The sequence below is a fragment of the Micromys minutus genome (genome assembly GCF_963924665.1).
Source record: "Micromys minutus genome assembly, chromosome: 4".
NCBI classification, from domain to species: domain Eukaryota; kingdom Metazoa; phylum Chordata; class Mammalia; order Rodentia; family Muridae; genus Micromys; species Micromys minutus.
In genome coordinates, this window is record NC_137973.1 from 28344720 (window position 1) to 28352802 (window position 8083).

Sequence of the window (8083 nt, forward strand, 5' to 3'; positions counted from 1 at the left end):
CTATTTTCTGTGCATTTAGGCTTTCTCTGAATCTAGTCTTAAGAGTGATTTTTATAAAGTAATAAAATAAAAGCTACTCATATTGTATAATTTATTTTGTATTGTCTACTATTTTAAAAAATACACAAATTCCTTAGCAAGACGTACTAAACCCTTAAGGGGCTGGCTCTTTTCTACATTTCTGAACTCTGTCCCTCTCAGTATTACTAACTCCCACTTACCCACGAACACACAACTACAAACGGGATCATGTAAAGCAGTTTTGCTTTCTTTACATAGCTTGATAGTCCTTATTCCAGGCCTTTGCATGTGTCTCTTCTTCTTCCCTCTCATCTTTTTCTACATGTAAACTATTGCTCATTGCTTGAGACAATTCCAATGATAGTCCTTGGTAATGATTCTGACTACAAAGCCATGTTGGCCATGATTCACCTGGCACTCCAGCTGCACTTGAAGCGTGTCTGTCATTAAGATTATCATGTGTTCTGACCATTTACATTCCTGTCTTTCATAATAGCTACAATGTTCATAGATTGTGATATTTAAAACTTTGTATCCAGGAAACTGACACCTTGACACTGCATATGATACATTTCCCCTAATAAATTCAACAATTTTGTCTAATTTTTTCAAATGAACATATGGACATGTAAGTCCAGTATACATGTCTTGTTTGGTTAATTAAACACATTGAATACTAGTATGAGAACAAACTGATTGATGTTGAGACACAATAAGTGATAATATATTAAGGCCACAGTAAAAATAATAATAGTTTCTAAGAGACAGGGGATGCAATCAATAGGTATGTTTAGAAATGTGTTTTTAAAAAACATATGTTACTTCTAGGAGGAAGTCATTAATTAGTTTTGTTTAAGAAAAATTCTCTGTAGTACAGATCATTATTGTATGACTATGAGACAAAGATATTTTAGAGGTCTCAGGCTTGAGAATGTCAAAACAAGTGTTCACTGCCACATTATCTAGCAAGAAGCATCTAGAAGCTGGTATATTATTTGAGCTGTAGACACACAGAGATGCTCTATATTTTATTATAGATGCTTTGCAGGATTGCAAACCTGTGGGACTCTGGGTTGTCAGTCCTGGAAGGCATTTAGTGACAGCTTAGTTATCCTGACAGCCAGGTAGATGTTCTCTATGCTAAAAGAATTGTTTTAAAAATATTTTATGTGATTCATACAAGTATGTAATGTGTTTTGATCAGATATCCCACACCCACCCTTTCAATTGCTCCCCTATTGCTCCAACACTTTTCCTTTTTAACTTGGTATTCTATCTCTTTTTTAAAAAACGTTAGCATGGGTTAAATTTACTTAGTGCTGCCTGCATGTGCATGGATATGGGACCATCTACTAAAGAAAGGAAAAGTCCTCAAAACCTTCATCCTTAAAGAAACCTAATTTTCCTTATTTCAACATCTCTCAACTTCTTAGATGAGGGTGAGACTTCATGACCCTCTCCAAATCTGTGCTGAATTTTGAGTAGATCTCTTGCATACTGCTCTCGGTTCATGTAAGAAACTAACTTGCTGTCATGTCTAGCAAATACTGTTTTTGCTGAGGTCAAATATTCTCTCTAGTTCTTACAGTCTTTCTTTTTATATGATCTCTGAGCCTTGGTAACAATGGATATAATATGCACATCCCGCTTAGAACTGAGCACTTGGCCACCATTTATTCTCTGTACTCTGAACAGTTGTGTGTCTCCATAGTAAAGACTCATCTTCTTTCATAGTGATATCATTTTATTGTCTTCCTGTTTCAGCTTTCTTTCCACCACTGTAACAGTCAGGAGCAGTGGGCTTCAGCATTGAAACAGATTATATTTGCTACCTTTGTTAACTTTCCATCTTTTCACATAAATTCTAGAGTCTTTTGACATTCATCCATTTAAGAACTCCAGATATTTAGCTTGAAACAAGAGTACTACTGAGATTTCTGTGCCAAGCCCAGCTTCCTTAGGTCAATTTCTTATGTCTACTCTTTCCTTCAAGTCAACTAAAGTGTAGGCAAAGGTAAAACTAAGCATCACAAGTGTCTGACATAAAACTAAATAGCTGAAGGAGCATGAGCATCCAAGGGCTAGAATATGATGCCAAGAAAAGATTATACTTAAAAGAGAAGGAGAACTCAGTTCCATTTCTTGCTCAGCAGTACATAGCATAGAATACAGAATGAACATGGCTGAAGGGCTATAGACAAGCATGATGCTTGACACTGATTATCAGTGACTATATAAAAATATGATTAGGGTATAAAAACCAAAAGTAGAATTACACTTCTAATTTATCACTTTTTCTGTTTGGCACATTTAATAATGTTGCCTCTGCTAAATGTAGTTCTTTGCACATTGTGTGGGCAGAATAAAAGCTAGTGTACATGAAAATCTTATGGAATGTTTGGGCATTTGAAAAGCTCACTACTTTGTCATATCTATTTCAAAAGCCTATCCATATAGGTTTTTATAGGACTAATATAGAGCTGAATCAACTACTCTCTTAATATAAAATTTTAGTGTATATATTTAATATATATATAATGATGGATTTTATAGAAGTAGATAAGTTAGTTTGACTATATGAAACTCTGAACTCCCCTTTAAATCAAGTGATTTTTAAAGCATAGTAAATTTTCAGTTGTCACAAATTGTATGTAACCTGGTTTGATCTCTGTTGCTGTGATAAACATCATGCCCAGAATCAATTTAGAGGAGGAAATGGTTTATTTGGCTTATACTTCCAGGTAATAATACATTACTGAAGAGAGTCAGGGCAGGAATTCCAACAGAAAGTGAAAAAGCAATCATGGAGACACGTTACTTTTTGCATTTCTCCCTAATTCATGCTTAATAGTTTTTTTTTTTTTTTTTAATGTAGCCTATGACAATATGCCCAAGGACAGCACCACTCTCCAAAACTGATGAAGAATCAAAACAATTCCTCACAGACATAACAACAGGCCCAGATGATTGAAACAATTCCCGAGTTAAGACTTTTTTTCTTCTATGATGACAATAGACCATGGAAGTTGATAAACTAACCAACACAGTGAGCTATGTTCATTCAGATCCTTGGCTTCAGTGAATGATACCAAATAATCTCTAATTTTCTAAATGTTAGTAAACAACAAAGAAGGATGAATTGCTTCCAATGAGCCTGTAGACAATCCCATGTCTTCGAGTTATCTTAGTCTAGGCAGATACACCATTTGCTGCCATTCCTCAGAATCTTTCCTGTTTCCAGCATTCTGCAATCTCTGTGTGAAACATCTACCAGTATTCCCACCACAGTTAGCTCAGATGCCAACATCTCCATTGGCCTGATGTGGCTCTACTTTCAGTGGCACCCTGAGTGAAGTGCAGTATGTGCCACCTCAAACCCCCAAGAGTTTTCTTTTTAGGACCAACAAATGTTGTTCAACTTTGCTGGTACGTGTAGCTCCTTCACTAGATGACGAGCATTTTCATAGCACATTAAAAGCTACTTAAAATAGACTATTAAAGACAATATTATAAAACTCAAAAAAGAAAGTACAAACACAAATCTTTATAGAATTGAGTGGAGTGTTAATTTCTCAGATATAAAATCAAGAGTGTAAACAATGAAAGAAAAACATAGAAAAAATAGACTTCATTAAAAACTAAAATTTTATTTATGGTAGAATTTTAATATGTATGTCATATTAAACACACACACACACACATATATATATATATATACATATATATATATACATATATATATTAAACACACACACACACATAATATGTGTATGTATTGTAGTGTGGGAAAATCAAACCCAGGGTTCCCAGCATGCTTGCTGAGTACTCTGCCTCTGAATTACATGCATAACCAAAAATAGAGTATTTTTACAACTAAAAAGTACAAATTCTATACCTGAATAAAGAAACTTGCAACTCCAATATATAAATATATCATAACTCAATAAAAAATAATGCCATTTACATGTGAACAATAAATTTAGTAGACATTCCTTAAAGGAACTATATGAATAATTGAGACATGCAATGAAAGATACTCAATATAAGTCTTTAAGGAAATGTAAACCAACACTATAATGGTATATTTCACATTCACTAACATGATTATAATAAAACAGAAAATAACAAGTGTTGGGTAGTCACTGAGAAAACAGTTCAGCAGTATTCCAAATAGTTAAATGAGTTACTCTAGAAACCTTCCATCTCATTTCCAATAAAATGAAAAACTGATCTAAGGAGAGTGAACACACATGTACACTCCGAGACCTGTATATACAGGCTTCACAAGAGCAAGTGTTACAGAATATAAAAGGCAGGAACAATTTATGTAGATATGAACTGGTGGATGGTAGTGGTGTACCCATAAAATGGAAATTAATACACCATGAAAGAAATGGTGCTTTTACACACTCTTTAACATAGCTGGACTTCCCTGATGGTAAGGAAAAGAAGCCAAAGAAGAAAGAAAGTTCATGCTGTGTGTAGCTGAAAGGCAGACTTGAAGGAATGTAAATGCTGAAGGCCACTTCCTGCGCATTTTAGCACAAAGTAATGAAAATGCTCTAAAATTATATTATGATGATAATTACATAGTTTTGGGAAAAACATTAAGACATTGAATTTTATATCTTGAATTAATTGACTTTGTAGTCTATGATTTGTAATATCAACAAAAATTAAAAACATTTACATACATAATATGTGGATATATGCTGTGTACATTACTCAGATACAAACAGATCAATAATAGATAATTATACCCATGTTCCCTTGTGAAATCTAAATCGCATTCTTGAAATATATAGCACAAACTTTCTGAGACCCACCCTCTCAACTACTGCATTTTCTAAAATATTTCTGTGACTAAATCTTGAGGTCCAGCAAATCTCTCCCAAGCATCAGTCATATTCACTGGAAGCTAACTTATAATCTGAGGTAACAGCTTAATGCTCTTGAAGATAATTACTTTTTAACATTTCTTCACTGGTAATAGTCATTATCTCACATAATGGATAAGATCTTAGTTTATTGAATAGACCTTCTTAAGCCTAATCCACTCAACAAGTAAAACAAGCCACCTTTTAATTCTAAAATTAGATTAAGGATAGACATTATCTAGTCATCTAACCAATATATTGAGCACCAACTCAAAAGTTTTGCCTCAAGGATCTTATAGTCTAATAAGGAAAATGTAAAGGCAAATAGAGGGGAAAATTGTTGCCCTTTTAAAATTAGATATTTTATTTTTTTTTAAATAAGTAGGCAATGATATTGCAGCATGCTGACTTCTTCTGATACACAGGTAAAGAGTAAATTCATGGAGCACAAGAACTCAGAAGAAACAGCATCCTGAGGCACAAGCCTACAAAGCGTCTTCCTCTACAGAGTAAAACATTTAAATTTAACACTAGGAATTGGATGGGACCATGAACCTCCTACCACACAATTAGTTAGCCCAGGTCACAGGAAAAGCCATTACATAAGGTAGAGTTTCCTAACAAGTGAAATACACAATGTCTATCTCAACTTAAATTTTATATAAATTATAAATATTTTAATACTACTTGTATTAATTCTTTGAAAACTTCATTACTATATTTTGGTAATCTCTCATCTCTTGACTAGTTCCAGATCTGCTCACACTTCCTTGCCAACCCAACTATCTGTTGCCTTCTCATCTTTTTTATTTCCATCACATATGTGGTTCCACAGTGCTGGAACTGTTGAGAAAAGTATTTGTAGGTCAATGCAGATTGGGAAAGATGGTAGCTATAATGGTGATTATCCTGATTCATTCACCTGGGCATGCATTTATTCATTCAACAAACATGTATTCAATTCTGAGTAAGTTAAAAGAACTGTACTACGCTCTGATGACAGAGGAAAGACAAAAATCCATGCATATAGAGCTCTAGTACTCCATATAACTTGACTGGGGAAAATAATAATAAAAAATGATCACAAGTAGTTGGGTTTAGAGTGACCCTGATTAACATTGGATGGAATTTATCTACAAAGCAATAAAGGTATCCAAGATGAAGGTGACAGAGAAACCAGAAGAGCTGACCTGACTAGAGAAACAAGAAAGGGCTCTTATGATCAGTAAATATGAGATATGAAGCCATCGGTGAAAGAAAGGAGTGAGAAGAGCATGTAGGAACAAGAAAGAGTCTAAAAGAATGTCTGATGGCATGAGAGATGGAGTACTGAGCTCACCCAGTGGAATCAAAACAGGAGAAAGGGGTTACTTAGAAGGTGTGTGTAAAAACCCCAGGATGTGGTCAACTATTTTAAGCAGATATAGGATGTGGTGTGAACCTGAGTGCCCTGGAGAGATGTGTTGGAGAGCTAAAGCAAAACCAGGGAGGTGAGTGGAGCCCGTTTGTCTCAACCAATTATACTTATTGTGGACTTGTGTGACTTCTATTCACCATCAGGCACAATATACAGCCTCTTATTTAATCTCAAAAAATAAAAATCCTGAGCGGGAGCCTGAAGTACACCAAGGAAATAACAAACCCTCCCTGCTCTGATATTGGAACTGCCTCTGTGACTCCCTCCAATTAACAGTATGACAGACCAAGTCCTTTATTCCCTCAGAGCCCTATTTAGTTTCATCACATAAAAAATGTAAATAATATCTATCTCATAGGTTGTGGAAAGGCATATAAAGAGGCAAGCTATGAATCAGCCTTGAATGAAGATAATTATCTGGTTAACATCATTATATCATTATTACTTAACATTACAACTACTTATTACATCACAACCTCGCCCAATGGAAAATAATAGTTTTTGAACCGTTTCCAATGAGCTAAAATTATTTGAAATCTGAAGTCGCAGAGGCTGGTAATGTGAGATGTGATATAACTGAAAAAGTAACAGACTACAGTTTCAGGTAGCAAACACCTTACCCGGGTAGCTCTCTGAACACCAGTTTCTTCATTTCTCCACTCAGTTTTATTGCTCCTGCTTACATTCTACAGAATACAAAAATAGCATGTGATAAGTAGTGGATTATGTATTCAGTTGATATAAATCTGTGTCATTTCTCATCTTCAACCTTAGAATTGGTGGAAAGTTAGTTTTTCTAGATAAAATGATCAGTGTCTTAAGTCTTTCTGGTCATGTATCTTGGGGGTGGGGGTGAAAGTTTACTCCATGGAGTGTGTAGAATCCAAATGAGATCATATGGTCTAGAAGAACTGTGAAGATCCACAAGAAATCCAGGTGACCACATTGATTAAGCCAATTAAAAGTGAGTGAGTCCTTTATTAGCCAGCGAACAAGAACAGGCTGATGCCTCAAAAATCTTTTAGTGCAGGATACAGTGTTTTAAAGGCAAAAACCACAAATCATAATTTACATGAAAACTAGATGTGGGTCAGAGTAAACTTGAAACATTCATTTCTGAAAAATAATAATTATACTATACAAAGCTATTAAATTTTTTATACTATGCTCAGATATATTAGTTTAGGTTAAGTTTGCATAAACATTAGTTATTTTGCTTAATATATCTAGACCATGGTCAAGGTCCTGGAAATATTAAATGTTCTGCCAAACCAGACGTGACTGTTGGAAGGTGGAGTAGAGGGCAGAGAACTATTCAAATAAACACAAAATGGAGTTAAGACAAAGTGACATCAGGACAATAATTAACACTGTATATTTCCAGAGTGCAAAGGAGGGGCACATGGATATGTGCATGTGTGGGGGATAAGATTTTGTCATTGTTCTTTAAAACCTGGGGTCACAGATGGGGTAGCAGAAGTATCGAGTTAAAAGAGTTTGGGTGGAGCACAGGAAAGAGGTTCCAGCACCTCAAATTCTAAGATGAAAAACTGTAAAGGAAGGGTAAGTTCAGAGGCAAGTCAGTGCTAACTTACATCTTACTATTGCTTCTCCCTACAGAAATGCTCACAGCCACCCCTGGAGCCACGACAGCAGCAGGAAGCACCCAGATGGTCCAGATATACTGGGGAGAAGACAGGACAGGGAGAAGAAGGAGGTGGATCAAACACCAATAACCAGACCTCAAACTCTAGTGACTCTCAGAGAT